Source organism: Alexandromys fortis, unplaced genomic scaffold, assembly GCF_014885135.2.
Source record: "Alexandromys fortis isolate MF-2015 unplaced genomic scaffold, M_Fortis_MF-2015_v1.1 scaffold_3, whole genome shotgun sequence".
Taxonomy (NCBI): domain Eukaryota; kingdom Metazoa; phylum Chordata; class Mammalia; order Rodentia; family Cricetidae; genus Alexandromys; species Alexandromys fortis.
This window is the reverse complement of record NW_026067909.1, coordinates 3,053,178-3,067,245: the sequence shown is the minus strand read 5'-3', so window position 1 is coordinate 3,067,245 and position 14,068 is coordinate 3,053,178.

The following is a 14,068-nucleotide window of genomic DNA, read 5'->3' as shown; positions in this document are numbered from 1 at the left end:
TCTGCAGCACACAGGGCTACCATTTCTCTGTGTTCTACCAACACTTGGTGCTTTCTCGCTTAGTAAACAGCCTAACGGGACTAAGGTGGTGTCTCATTGTGTTGGCTCGTTTTTCTACTCTACTACCCCAGGGTGGCCTTTGAACTCATGGAGGTCCGTCTGCCTCCATCCCCCAGTACTCAGACTATGACCCCACACCCAGCTTCACTGTGGTTTTCACTGATGCTGTCCATCTTTATCAGGAACTGTCTGCTGAATCTCCCTTCCTGTATCGCAGATGGCTCGCTAACTATATTACTGTTGAGTTGGGAGAGATTTTTACACACTCTGGATATGAACCGCTATTAGCTATAGGTTTTGTGATAACCCCGATCTGTGGGTTGTCCTTTTCTCTCTTGATGTCCTCTGATATAGAAGCTTCACTCTGTCACGTTCCTCTACCGTTTTGTAGATCTCTACTTGTTAGACAGCTCTGGCATCATCTTCTCGATATCCAGTATCTCATTGCAGGTCCTTTGTCACTGTTCCAAGGTGTTTATTCCAGTAGACTTCTGAGAGTTAACTTTTATGCTTCAGATTTTAATATTTTACTCCAGTCTGTTGCTCAGTTTATAATTTCACATGTAATTCCATTTGCTATATAAAAATTACTCATTACTTCATAGTACAATTATTAAACTTTATAACCTCTTGAAATTCCTATACCTCCAGTATTATTTGGGGATTAACTCAGTGTTCCCTGCTGTGCTGAGGTGTAGTCCGAGGCAGAGCACCAGCTTAGCGTCCTCAAGGCCCTGAGGTCGGTTTCCAGGGCTACAAACAAGCCGATCGATGGACAAACACTTCTGTCATTCGAAACTCTCACGTCTCTACTTTTGTATTTTTAACTATATAAAGTGTGACGTTGAGTGCGGTGGCTTTAAATATAGATGGCAAGGAGCTGGGGAGATAGCTCGGTGGTTAACAGCCCTAGCTGCTCTTGCAGAGGGCCCAAGTTCGATTCCCAGCACCCGCTGGGCAACTCACAACCACCTGTAAGTCCGTTTCCAGGGAATCTAACTTCTGACCTCCGCAGGCACTAGGCACGCACATGGTGCACAGACACACAAGCAGGCAAAACACTCATTTATTTAAAGCAAAAATAAAAAAAAATCAACGTAGGCCATGGGATGATGGTATTCCTAAACACAGGGCCGCTTCTATACTGCTCTGTACTCTGGCCTGAGAGCTCTTCTTCAAAAACTAAATTCTTAAAAATTGCTCTCTGTTTAGTTTCCCCGACCCCTGCACCTCTTCCTGGACTGAGCACACTGTTTTACTTAATACCACTCTGAAGTGAGCTTTGGTAACTGGCATAGCCGTCGCCTACTCTCTCTCTGCCCATCTTTAAAACAATCCTGACTCTTCCAATGTATTCTCTTTCTCATAGACATTTACAAACTAGATTGTCAATTTATGGACTAAATATAGGATTCTATAAATGAATCTGGGCAGGATAGATGGACAGCTTGTCCCCTGTGCATCCGGGAACATGTCACACCTCCCGTGTTTAGTTTTTCTTTCATTTTCTCTGGCATTAATTTTTTTTACCACACTTTAAGTACAGGTCGTGCATATTTCATTTTCGATGTGTTTCCAGATATGTTGGCTTTTTTTTTTTTTTTTTTTTTGCTAGTGTTGATTTGTTTTCTCCTGGTGTTTTCTTGTTGAATACTGTTTTTCTTCACAGGTAACTGTCCTTTGTAGATTGCTTTGACTCTGGCTCAATGGCTCCCAATCTCTTTTTAATTAATTAATTTAGTTTTAGTTTATGAATATGTGTGTATAGTTCCAGAGATATAGAGGGGCTGTAGAGGTCAGAAGAGAGCATCGGATCTTCCGGATTTGGAGTTACAGGCAGATGTGAGATGCCTGAGTTGGGAATTGAACTTGGGTCCTGTGAAAGAACTGCAAGCTTCCTTAGCTGCTGAGCCTCTCTTCAGCCCACCTCTCATTCTCTGGTTTCACTATGCTCACAGGTCCTATGGTCTTGCTTTCCAGCTTCTTATGTCTTGCTTAGATTTATTTATTTATTTATTTATTTATTTATTTATTTATTTATTTATTTATTTATCGAGACAGGGTTTCTCTGTAGCTTTGGAACCTGTCCTGGAACTAGCTCTTGTAGACCAGGCTGGCCTTGAACTCACAGAGATCAGCCTGCCTCTGCCTCCTGAGTGCTGGAATTAAAGGCGCGCGCCACCGCTGCCCGCCCCTTGCTTTGCTTTTTATAGATTACCACACTGAGTCTCATTGTTTGTAATAAGTACCCCCCAAATCCATATATAGCACATTTAATAAGTATCTGCTAGAGAAATTAACTCTTAAACTTTTAGAATTTTTGGAAAGTTTGCCTGTTTTATAGAAATTATCAAAACCCATTACATTTATTTTGCTTTACGTTTAATTTTTCTCAGATTTTGATGTTTGGCAATTTTGCTGATATTCTAGTTATGGGATGGATTTACTTCTACACTATTTAGCCCGTGTGAGTAGAAGAGGAGAAAAGACAAGATAAGCACATTTATTCACATCACCTCGAGATTTAAATAAGAACAGGGGCTGGAGGCCACTGCTTTGAACGAAACCTTTGTCCTGTCAAAGTATGACTGAAAAGGCTCCCAGGAGCAATTAAGAATCCTTACCTGGTACACACTCTCTCTCGCACGCATACACAGAGGGGTTGGCGTGGAGGGAGGAAGGGAGGTAGGGAGAGAGAGAGAGAGAGAGAGAGAGAGAGAGAGAGAGAGAGAGAGAGANAGAGAGAGAGAGAGAGAGAGAGAGAGAGAGAGAGAGAGAGAGAGAGAGAGAGGAGAGATAAAGAGGAGAGAGGAGGAAAGAGAAAGATAGAGATAGATAGATAGATAGATAGATAGATAGATAGATGATAGAGAAGGAGAGAGAGAGGAGGAGGAAAAGAGAGAGAGAAAGAGGAGAGAGAGAGAACACACTATTTCAACCTCTCAGCTGCAGAAGAAGACCCCAACAGGGATGTGTTTTTTCTTTCATGGCAAGCCTGTTTTCCCTGCTAAGTACACTAATCCTAACTACAACAGGATCGCTGAGTATTCTGTTGTGAAAAGCACTTCCCCGTGGCCCCTGCAAGCCATCATGGTGCAAAGGTCCCCGAGAGCTGTTCTGTTCATGTTCTGTTCAGTGTCCGGACTGCGGGGGCCTCCTCTAGCCTTATGCTCCCTGGAGCCCTGGAGGTTTAATCAACTTCAAAGCTAATTTAGCTCCGGGCTCAACTTTCTGTAGCAAGAGTCTCTTGCCATCAGCAAGGACCAGTTCCTGGCAGCAGCTCAGCTGGCAAGGTGCCCCCCGCCATCATATTAAATACTTCATAATGCTTTGGCTTTGGGGTTTCCCCCGCCAAGTTAGCAGATGGCTTTGCTTTTGGTTGCTTTGGGGAAAACCCCTTCAGGTCTACAAGAAGAGGCCAAAAGTGAGGCTCACAGTATGGACTTCCACCTATAGCTTCTTCTTCTTCTTCTTTTTTTTTTTTTTTTAAATTTCCACCCCGTTACATGGGGGCTGGAGGTGCTCTAGCCATTTACTTGCTTCTTTGAGCCACAGCTTCCTGAAATGTCAAATGGTTAAATGAGAAGAGGCAACGAGGACCTAGTGCCACAGGTGCCAAGTGCACACTTCTCAGAGGTGCTGTGACAAAATGCCACAACAGGCAGGGAGCTGAGACAGAGATGGACAGACTCACACCTTGCCAGATAGCCAAGATCGAGGTGATGACAAGGTTGGTTGATTCCTTCCCACATCCAGGAATCTGCCTGAGACCTCCTTCAGGCTTCTGGTGGCTTCTAAGTGATCCTCGAGGTCCCCTGGCTTATAGAAACATCTCCTCATCTCTGTTCATGTCATTTTATTTTTGAGGCAGGGTCTTAGGTAGCCCAGGCTGGCCTCGAGCTCATTAACTAGGCAAGAATGACTTTTTAAATTAGCCCAAACTTTCTGGTCGCCCTGCCTCTATGAGAGCTGGGATTATGGGTGTGAGCCACCATGCCTGGCTTGTGCAGTGCTGGGGATCACACTAAGGACTTCATGGTAGGCAACCCCTCTACAAACCAAACTGCATCTCCGGCCCATTCTGCCTCCATCTCCACTAGATATTTTCCCTGTATGTGTTTCTGCCTCTGGTTTCCCATGTATACACTAGTCAGAATAAATTAGGACTCACCCTGCCCCAAGCCCTCATTTTAACTTGATTATGTCTTTAAGGGTTCTTTGCCCACACAGGGTCACAATCTCAGGTGCTGGGATGAGTATTTGAACACAAGGGTTTTGAGGGAGCACAGTTCAACCCACGACAACGTTCAATAAACACAAGCGATGTCAACCTTTTTCGTTAAGACGCCACAGCATGGGGAGTCAAGTCGGTACGAAAGAGTGCAATCTGTACTGGGGAGAAATCAAAGAACCAGAGACAGGAAGGAGTTTGTGTCTGTCAAGCCAAGCTGTAGGGAAACTTGAAAGCAGTGGGAACTGGAGGCTCTAAATCTTGTAGGAGAATGACCTGCGAAGCTGGGATCAGAGGCCTCTGGGCTCCTTGTGTACCACAGGGCTGACACCTAAGGAGGTACTTCACTCTGAAGGCTCCATCTGTGGGAGGTGTTCCATTTTCATGGGCCAGATAACCCATGGAGTTGTGGATGAGGGGATTTCCAGGTTGCTAAGCAACAGCATCCACCATCCCTGGGAAGTGCTCGCCCCTCTTGCCCAAACATCTCTCTTTAGGTAAAGGCTACCTTGGGACCACTGAAGACAGTTTACAGCTTCTTTTCCACATGTGCCATGGGCTACAGGAAGCTCCCGTATTGGACGTGATGGGCTCACACTTCTCCATCAGGCCTTGATGGTTTTTCTCATTAAATTATGTTAGAACATCTGGGAGACTTGACTCAGGATCCTCAGAAGTGGCCCTTGAGGATCTGTGTGCTGCTGCGAGGCGTAGGTGTGATGTCAAGCCACCCTCCTTCTTTACTTTCAAATTCCACGGGCAAGTGATAAAAAAGCAATTACCTCTTATCTGAGTTGGGGAAGAAGATAAGCGCTGACCTCGCTTTCAGGCCTCTGGATTTTTTACTTTCCTGTTTGTTTAATCTCAGGTGTACCTGCGGTTCTGGGCCTGGTCAAGGGGATGGGAGAATTGCCTAATCCACCCCTAGGTGGCCTTATGTTTTGGGAGAGACACCAAGCTCTTGTGAGCAATGACCCCTGAGCCTCTGAGGCTGGCTGGGTCTCTCACCTGTGGAATTTTCAGGGGACCTATGAGTGGGGGGACCTTTTAAAAACAAAACAAACAAAAAATCACCTAGTCAGACAGGATTGTGAGTGGCTCAAGAGCACTCTGGTTGGTAAACACAGCTGCAGCTTCATTCCCTGGTCTGAAGTGTTTTAGGTCGAGAGGATAGGATGAAGGTGTTTTGTTTCAGTGAAGCCAGAATAGCTTGGTGGGGCTGTGCACACATTTGGAAACATTAGGTCTGACTTGAATCCCTCCCTCCAACTTCTCTGAGTCTCAGTTTCCTTTTTTACATTTAATTGAATTTAATTCATGGCATGTTTGTTTTACTTTGTTTTTGAGACAGGGTTTTACTATGTAGCATGAGCTAGACTAGAACTCAGTATATAGACCAGGCTGGCTTCACCCAGCTTCTACCTCCCCAGTGCTGGGGTTGAAGATTTGTACCATTATACCTGAACTTTTTGGTGATTGTGTTTTGAGATAGTTTTACATAGTGCACACTGACTTCTATGGCTGCTGTGTAGCTAAGGATAGCCTTGAACTCCTGCTTCTCTTGGCCCTAGCTCTAAGTGCTATACTTTGTACCCTACAACCCCTAGCTCCTTTTCTTTAAAATGAGGTCCTACTAAGGACTAAGGAGATGATAGTGCAGGCCAGCTCCTTCACAGTGCTCACACACTCAGGGAAGCAGGGCACCCTGGCCCTTCCCTGAGGTCTTTGCAGCACCAAGACCAGGGCTGTGTGGCTAGCCAGTAGGTAGTCTTCTGTGCTGTGTTCAGGTATGAGGGAGACTCTTTTTCTTCATCCACCTGTGACCATATCTGGAGGAAGTATGTTTGATTCAATAATAGAAGAGATTGTTCGCAGATTGAGGAGGGCCTCTGCACAGTGCAAACCACAAAGCCCTCTGGGAAATAGGTTACGTGTCCGTCTTAGGCATTGTTATTGGCTGTGGTACTCCCATGACCCCATGGTCCCACACAGACCTGGAACAAACCATGGGTACAAGACAGGAGGTACAAGCCAGGGTTCTGCTCCATGGTTACATCCTTATGGACTCACGGTGCCTGGCTCAGCCTGTTTCTGGGTAGGAGCAGCCACTGGAAATGATCTGAGCACTAGGGCCTCTTGTGGCAGTGTTCCAGGACAAGTCTGGCTTTATGGTTCACTGGTATTCATGCTGTGTTCCCTAATGAGAAAGTTCTAGAGGGAAAGGCCGGCCAGCTAAGGCTGATGAAAATGCCCTGCTGCTGCCTCGTTAGGGGATGGCTACGATTTCTCCATGTTGACTCCCAACTGGAAAAGCCAAGAGAAAGAGTTTGTGACTTTTTCATATATATGCTATATGTACCACACCTTCGCTCCTACCACCGTGGATTTTAAACTTCTAGAACCAAAAGTCCAAACATACTCTCTCTTCTATACATTGCCTTGGTCACGGTATTTACCATAGCACTAGAAAAGTAATTAATACATCATTTATGCTAGGGTGCAACATTCTGACGCTGTGGTTGCTTTGGGGCCATCCGTACCTCTGTAAGTGACCCCCTCACCTATTCTCTATAACTAATAGGACTTAGGTGCATCCTTTCTTTAGTCCGGTGGTTCTCAACCTTCCTGATGCTGTGACCCCTAAATACAGTTCCTCAGGTTGTGGTGACCCCCAACTATAAATTATTTTCATTGCTTCTTCATAACTGTAATTCTGCTATTGTTATGAATTATAATGTAAATATCTATACAGATGGTCTTAGGCAACTCCAGTGAAAGGGTCATTTGACCCCCCCCCCCACAAAGGGTTGTGGCCCACAGGTTGAGAACCCATGCTTTAGTCTTTCATTAATGCCCTATCTGTGTTCATATCTCTTCAGGAAAATAAAGCAGGAGGCTTCCATCAGCCTCAAACTGGCAAGCACTAGCCATTCCACAGGAGAGTAAAGGGAAGGAGAACCAGCCTCTCACAGTGGGTTTCTGCATGCCTTCTCCATCTTCCTTTGTGCAGCTTCTGCTGCAAGCTTGTTCCAGTGCCCATAGGGTTGGGTCTCAGAGGAAAGATGCCATCTGAACACTCTGGATTGAGTCCCTCACTGGAGACTTTGTCATTCAGCCCAACTCAGCAAACATTTAATTAGCTCTTATCCCTGTTGGCAGCTGCTGCTTCTTAGCTTCTGCTATGTGGCAGGCACTTGTGCTAAGAACTTTCCAGGCAGTAATCAACTCCAGAAAGGGAATGGGAGTCATTTTCTCATTTGCAGAAGAGAGGCACTGGCAGGGTCAGGAGGAAGCTGGTGGCAGACCTTCCAGTGTTGAACCCATTCCTGGTAGCCTAACTTCCACAAGCCCAGGACTAGGGACTCCTGACAAAGGGGTTTGGGGGCTACAGTGCATCTGAAGAGGCAACTATGTAGCTGCTGCAGTGTGACATGGGGACAGAAACGTAGAATACTAAAATATTTGGTGTTGGGATTAAAGTTCCTTGGAAGAATCTGAACCGGCCCTTAAATGGTAGGATGGATTTCTCTGAGCTGATTTATGTCTATTGACTTAGAAAAGTTGTCACTCTGGCCTTCAGTGTACAGGGCTAACGTGTGTAGCCTGACTAGAAGGAGATTAAGTATATTATCTATGGCATTAAGTGTGAACCCCAGACATCCACAGTTGGAAGTTAGGTGAGGTTAATGCAACAGAAGCGTGTGCTTCTTGCTCACTCATAGGAAACAGAGTCCAGAATTCACTTACTGGGAGTTGAACTCTTCTTTTAACCATGCTAACTCCTAGAGAGAGGGGATAAGGTTGCTTCCAGCGAGATCTCTAGAGCCAAGAGAAGCAATGGGGAAAGGGGTAAAGTGGTAGAATTGCTACCACTGGGAGGGCAGTCTCAAGTGCTGGCCTCTATGCACTTATAATGCAAAGGCTGAGCACTGAAGACTGCCCAGGAAGGTTGTCTTAGTTTGGTTTCTATTTCTGTGATAAATACCATGAACAAAAGCAATGTGGGGAGGAAATGGTTTATTTGATTTATAGGTTATATAGTCCATAATCAAAGGAAACCAAGTTATAAACTAAAGGCAGGAACCTGGAGGCAGGAGCTGAAGCAGAGACCATGAAGGAATGCTGCTTAATGGCTGTATCCCTCATCTTGCTCAGTGTGCTTTCTTATACACCCCATAACCACATGCTCAGGAATGGTACTCCTCACAGTGGACTAAGTCCTTCTGCATCAATTATCAGTCAAGAAGATGCATCACATACTTGCCTACAGGCCAAAAGGCTAGGAGCATCTCCTCAATTGAGATTCCCACTTCTCAGATGATTCTAGTTTGTGTCATGTTGACAAAAAAAACACACACACACAAAGGTTGTGATAACGTGACCCATTGTAGTAGGAGACTGCTCTTTTGTTTCCCAGCCACCCAGACCCAAAATAATCACACAGAAACTGTATTAATTAAAACACTGCTTGGCCTATTAACTCAGACTTCTTATTAACTAACTCTTACATCTTAAATTAACCCATTTATACTTTTCTCCTCTATCTCTACTTGGAATTCCCACCTTGCTCTATTCTGCACTGTCATAGGCCCAAAGTAGCTTCTTTATTAACTAATAATAGTAAAACATATTCACAGCAGACAGAGGGGAATCCCACATCACTTCCCCTTTTCTGTCTAAATAAAAAGGAAGGTTTTAATTTTTCATAGTAAAATTACATACAACAAAACAGTTATCAAGCAGGAATTATAGCTACAATATTGAGTCCATTTACATTTGGCAAATTAAGGGAAATACTCTATCATTTATCCTATCTTTGTGAGTCTAAAGTTTATTATATAACCTATCTTTAATAATATAACTATCTTTCTTCAACTCCATCAAAGACTCCAGAAGGATATAATATTACCCAAGTTAACAGTAAGTGCATTATAAGCATTTTCCAAAACTCAAGAATTTATAGAGACATCCTGCTGCTTGAACAGTCATCCAAAGTTCTTCTGTAACATTGGGGCATCCATCTTCAGCCTACAGCCCCTTAGTATCTGGTAGAATTTTCCATGAAGCAGGAAATTTCAAAGACAGTTCAGCCTATATTGGCAGTTCGTCAGTCACTTTCTTCTGTATCCTGCAAATGCCTGACAGACTCTTTCATGAAGCAGGAACTCTGAAGGACTATCTCACCTTCTTTAGGCAAGTTCAGCAGTCATTTTTCTATGGATCCTGCATGTTCAGTTTATACAGCATACCATCAAGTAGCCTAGGCAAGAGAAGTTCCTCACCCAAATGGCTAACAAACTCCATAAGGAGCCTCTCCAATGTCCATCATCCTCTTGAAGTAGATTGGTGCTGCCAGGAGTAGACGTGTCTCATTGTCATAAAAACTCTTAAGTTCTTAAAACATTTTAAATGCCATATTCTGTTCATCTTTGAAAGATTTGTAGACTACCTATCTTTCTAAAATATATCTCTGTAATCTAGAAAACCTAACTAACATCACTAGACACTTGACTATTATAAATGACTATCTATTAACCTGTATCTTTTAATTATACACTATATTTTTAAATGAGCTTCACAAACACAATACCTTAATCAAGACTAGAAATATACATATAACAAAATTGACCTTAAGTTTGTATCAATAGACCAAGATCCATACCAATGCAAAGTATTTATATCTATTACATATCCCCTTTAAATGAAAACAAACATTTATAAACAATATTTGGGAATTTGGGCATAGTTTTCTCCAAACTGCTTCCTGCTTTTTGTTGGGCTAAGTATTTTGGGGGGCGTTTATGGAGACCTTTTAGGGGATCTTGGTCCATCAAACCACATTAGTCTGGAAGGAATACACAGGTTCTCATCCTTTGTGAAAACAAAGGCAGAACCTCTTTTTCAAAGCAACATATCCTTAGACTCAAATTTTGAAATCAAGATACCTTTAAAGTATATATGTTAGTTTAGCTTAGCAGCCCCCAGAATCAAATATCTCTCTGTACTTAGCTCATTCATAGTCATAGAAGGATCTAGCATCCAAGTACTAATTTAAGTCAGATTGCTGAGCAAGTAAGGGAACCTGGGGCAGGTTCAGAGGCTTGTTAAGTTCTTAAGGGTGACCTCAAGGGAAACTGGCAATGAGTACTGATCTATGGAACATGGTCTTAGGACCTCATTGGATACCTGTCCAATGGTGCTCTTTAGGTTGCCAGGTTTTCTTCTTCCTTTAGTAGCTTCACCTAGCCCTGCTGCAAGCCCAATGCCCCACCCACCTTCCTCTGTGTCCAAGCCCCTACTTAGCTCTGGTGTGCATCTCAAGCAGCTTGAGCTGCCTTCCTTGCCCTTTGCTTCCATGTACTCCTCTTCATTTGATTTTGCATCCTATGCTTTTATGCCTCTAAATCACTCCTAGCTTGGAAAGTGCTTAAGGCTCCTTTGTATAGGTATCTAGAGGTGCTAACCCTCTCCCCCATGCCCATGCATGTGTGTGTGTGTGTGCATGTGTGCTTTTCACATCCCTGATACTTAGTGGGCCTCTCTCCTCATAGTCTCAGAGAGGAAGGAAAGGCCACACCTGGAACTGACAGTGAGTTGCAATTACAGAAGCTAATGCTGGTCTCTCACTAAAGTTCAAGTTCATTAGTAAAACTCCCTTTGTCTTGTCCTTCTGCTTTCTGATGAACTGGTACTTATTTTGCAATCAAGAGTAAAAATGTTGAATTATAATAATAACTAGCCTCATTAACTCTTTTGGGAATGCTAGCGTGCCCAGAAGCTCCAGGAGGGCAGAAATTTTTCTGTCTACTGGGTCCATCACTGTGACCTCAGTACCCACGCCAGTGCCCCATCATGGTGGATGCTGAGGTAATGCTTACTGTGGGGGTAAAGAAATGAAGTTCATTTGATGCTTCCACAAGCAGTCAGTGTGCTGAGGGCCTTCTCTCCTCTTCCTTCTCTCTCAGCACTCATAATAATCCAGTAAAATAGAATGCACAATGCCTCCTTTGTAGATAGGGAAACTGAGGCATAGGGATATACAGTGGTCTAGGTAGTACTGGCCTAGCTTGAAAACCTCAGAAGCTGTGCAGGATGTAAGGCTGTTTCTGCGCTGATCCTTCAGCCTCACTTATGATACCAGCCCCATCTTTGACTGTCCATGTATAAAGTCTAGGAACCACTATTGTCATTTCTCTTCCCAGGAGTATATGGCGGGGTTGGGGAGGCCAGTAAGTGCATGAAAAGATGCTCAATGTTGTTATCCATCAAAGAACTGCAACCACAGTGGGCTATCAGTTCACATGGGTTTGGGTAGCTATAAATAAAATATAACAATATCAAGGGTTGGCAAGGATGGGAAAAAACAGCAGCAGAGACAAAAAAAGAAACCTGCCTGTGTTGTCACTCATGACAGAAGATGATATAGTCACTTTGGAAAATAATTGTTTTGGCAGTTCCTCAAAATGTAAACACAAAGTTATAGTATACCTCGGCATTTCAGCAGGCACACAGCTACACGAAAACCTGTACACAAATGTTCATGATAGACTAGGTCAACCTGATTGCCCATCAGCGGATGAATACATACCAGCTCACAGGCAGTCTTTCCATTGAATAGAGTATTACTCGACTATGAAAATGGATAAAGTCTCAGTGCGTAGCTAAGTGAAAGAAGTCAAGCAAGAAAGTCACACATCCAAATCATCCCACTAAATGGAGTGTTTAGGATAAGCTAACCAGAGAGCAAAAGTAGATTATTGTATAACAGGGACTGGGGTGATGGAGGCATAGGGGGTAACTGCTAATGGGCCTGGGGCTTCTTTGGGAGGTGACAGAGATGCCCTGGAGCCACTGAACTGTGTCTGTTGTGTTTAAGATGGAAACTTTATGGAACACTGGTTTAAACATAATCGTCTGGAGGCTGGAGGAGCATGCATGGCTCAACTCAGCAGGAAGGGGCGTGGCTAGAGAGAAACTAGAATGACAAAGATCCAGGCCTTCTGTTCTAGTTTCATTTCTATTGCTGTGATAAAATACCCCAAGCAAAAGCAACTTAGGCGAGGAAAGGATTTGTTTTGGCTTAAATCCTGCTTGCAGTCAATCATTTTGGAAAAGCGGGGGTAGAAACTCAAAGCAGCAGCTAGTCATGTTGTATCTACAGTCAGGTGCACTGGGGATGAAGCCACCAAGCTGCCTACTTGCTGCTGCTTCCACCTGGCTTTCTACTGTCCCCAAGAGCTCAGGAACACCTTCCTAGAGAATGATGCTGCCCACCATGGGCTAGGGCTACATCAACTAGCACTCCAAACCAAGACAATCCTCCACAGACATGCCCACAGGCCATCTTGGTTTAGATAATTTCTCATTAAGACTTCCCAGGTGATTCTGGATAGTGGCTAGTTGACCCTAAAAGCTAACAGGCACTACGTCATCAGACTTGACTGAGTGATGTCATCAGGCTTGACCTAGTGAGACTGACTCTGCTGCTTCCTGCCTGAGGCTTTTTGGGGAAGCCCTGGCCATCTTGGGTCCTGCTATTTTCTTCTCTGCATGAGGTAGGAGTGGCTATGGTAAGGGCTCTGGAGATTTTGAATTCTTACATGCCTCTCACCTCCAGGGGCAGTTTCTGTGATTCTTGACCCAGCACGAGCTTTAGTCTAAGCAGCAGGGGAAGGCAGAGAGGATAGGGAATGCTGAGAGCTTGTGGTTGCATTCATCCTTGACAAAAAGCCCAAGAACTCGAGGAGAAAGCCTTCCAGGTGAGAGCAACCTCATTCTAATTGTTCAGCGTGACTGAGAAGCTGTTAGAGGGCTCTGCAGAGGCTACTTCGCCTTCTAAGCAGGGATCCAGCTAATGGCAGGAGTGTGGGCAGGTCTCTCCAAGCCTGGGCTTTTCCTCTGCTGTTGGGCTCTCAGATCCAGCCCAGTGATGGCACCTCTCCTCACTCCCTACCCCAGCTGCTTGATGTGCTGTGTGCAACTAATGAGTCTTCTAATGAGAGATTTACCACGTGGGGCTTTTAGACGCTGCACCAGCCTCATTTGTCCAGCTCTTGGCAGAGTCTGTAATCATCTCAGTGGGCTCCGGGAACCAGGCTTGCTGCTCTGGCCAATCCAGCCCAACAGACTGACAATAAGAAGCCACTAGTCCCATACCCAAGTGTCACGTTTCTCCACCCTGACATCTTATGAGAATATTTTTGCATCTTGTTTCTCTAATGAACCTGAGTTGACAGGTTTCTCTGATGTCCCTGGAATCATCCTTGTCAGCTGGGCTTGGGTCATCTCTGGTCCTCTTTTGAAGAGGTTTCAGAACTGCCCTATTTTCTGTCCCTATGTTTGGTCATCCTCTAGCCTTGAACTAGAATCTAATCACCCTTGTTCATCCTCTAGAAAGCTGTGTGCCTTTGCTTAATGATCTGGGCAACTGGGCTCCTATGACAGACTGGATGTCACTCAGGCTGAAGCTGGGAAGGAGGCTTCCTCTAGTCACCATTGTCCCCAGTGTTTTGTAATAGCTGTTAGGGTAAAATAAAATGCTGCAGATCCCCAAGGGGCACAGCGGCAGAAATGCTGCAGGTTCCCCCGAGGGGGTGGCAGTGGGCAGTGAGCACAAGACCATGGAGGGCCACAAGGGCAGACAGTCCCAGGCAGGGAGCCCCCGAGTGGCCCACGAGCCATGAGGGCCAGCAGATCCTAGGCAGGGAGCCGCCTAGTGGATGCGAGACCTTGGTGGGGCAACCACTCCCACAAGGAGCCCTGCATGGTGGGTGAGAG